Source organism: Rhinopithecus bieti, unplaced genomic scaffold, assembly GCF_001698545.2.
Source record: "Rhinopithecus bieti isolate Rb0 unplaced genomic scaffold, ASM169854v2 scaffold_5889, whole genome shotgun sequence".
Taxonomy (NCBI): domain Eukaryota; kingdom Metazoa; phylum Chordata; class Mammalia; order Primates; family Cercopithecidae; genus Rhinopithecus; species Rhinopithecus bieti.
Window position 1 is genome coordinate 3,817,337 of NW_016805277.1, and position 1,863 is coordinate 3,819,199.

The window sequence follows — 1,863 nt, forward strand, 5'->3', positions numbered from 1 at the left end:
AGCAGGCTGTCCCAGGCAGGCCCCAGGGAGCCCTGTGCCACTGGGCAGTGGTGTGGGAGGCACAGGAAGAAGCTCACCTCGCTCTTCAGACCTCCTGGCGGGGACCCTTGTTTCCTATATCCTCTCTACCTTGGGGTCCCAGCGTTGCTGGTGACAAGGCCGGCTGTAGGTTTTGGCTCAGAGGCAGACTGAGGGCAGAGCCAAAGGGCTCCAGGCCTCCCCAAACAGTCTCGGTTGGCTCACACTTGGAGGGCTGCCAGAGGCTGCTGGACGCCAGCAAGGAGCTCAAGGAGCCCCAGGCTGGTGGTGCCCCAGGGTATTTGACACCAGAGTGAGTCACGGTTTTGAATATTCCATCCTCCATACTGAAGAATTATTTTCAGGATAGTTGTGTAATAATCACGGATAATCATGATTTTCTTGATTCGTTCTTTAAAGCAATTAACAGAAAAAAGAATGCATTTCAATGTTAAAGATATTCAAATGCCGCGAATTCTTTCATGCATAAGCGAACATCTCAACTTCAGCACCACACCTCCGTTTGTGCTCCAGTGTCACAGTCTTACATTTGAAACACAGAATGAAAACACCAAGAGGTCATGCAGAATGACAGAACTGAAATAATTCCAGCTCGGTTTCTTTGTGAGTGCTGTTGTTGTTGCTTTTTTTATTTTTTTATTTTTGAGACGGAGTCTCACTCTGTTGCCTGGGCTGGAGTGCAGTGGCACGATCTCGGCTCACTGCAAGCTCCGCCTCCCGGGTTTACGCTGTTCTCCTACCTCAGCCTCCCGAGTAGCTGGGACTACAGGTTCCCGCCACCGCGCCCAGCTAAGTTTTTGTATTTTTTTAGTAGAGACGGAGTTTCACCATGTTAGCCAGGATGGTCTCAATCTCCTGACCTCTGCCCGCCTCAGCCTCCCACAGTGCTGGGATTATAGGTATGAGCCACCGCGCCCAGCTATGAGTGCTGCTTTTGTTATGTGAAATTTCTCGTTTAAGCACAGAAATATGTTGAACCACGGGGCTGGAGATAAGCACCCCTCCCCCAGTGCACCTGCACCCGGCCTTCAAAGCCGCTCCAAGCAAATGCAGGTGGCTGCGTCTGCAGTGTCGGGAGTGGCCCCCTGCCTGGCAGTTCACTGGACAATTTCCACTCAGCAAATGTTTACAAAAGGACAGGAAATAAAACTGTGCTAATGTGAAGATTACAGAAATATAGTCTCTCCCCATGACTCATGCGTTCCAGATCTGGGAATTCCCTGTGATGTCAGTGTGCCAGGGACCACAGACCGGGTGGCTTAAACGGACATTTGTTGCCTCACCGTCCTGGAGCCTGGGAGTCCAAGATCACGGGGTCGGCGGGGCCGGCTCCTTCCTCTGCTCGCAGACGGGCCTCTTCTTGCTGTGCCCGCATGTGGACTTTCCTCTGTGTACATGTGTTCTTGGTGTCTCTTTTTGGAATTTGTCCAGATTCCGCCCTGCCCCCCGTTTTTTTCTTGGCCGAACAAGACTGTCGCCAGGCTGGAGTGCAATGGCAAGATCTCGGCTCACTGCAACCTCCGTCTCCTGGGTTCAAGTGATTCCCCTGCCTCAGCCTCCCGAGTAGCTGGGACTACAGGTGCACGCCACCACACCTGGCTATTTTTTTGTATTTACTTTAGTAGAGACGGGGTTTCACCATGTTGTTCAGGCTGGTCTTGAACTCCTGACCTCATGATCCACCCGCCTCGGCCTCCCAAAGTGTTGAGATTACAGGCATGAGCCACCGTGCCCGGCCGATTTCCTCTTCCTATAAGGATGCCAGTCACATGCATCAGGGCTCACCCAAATGACCTCCTTTTTTTTTTTTTTTTTTTTTTTTTT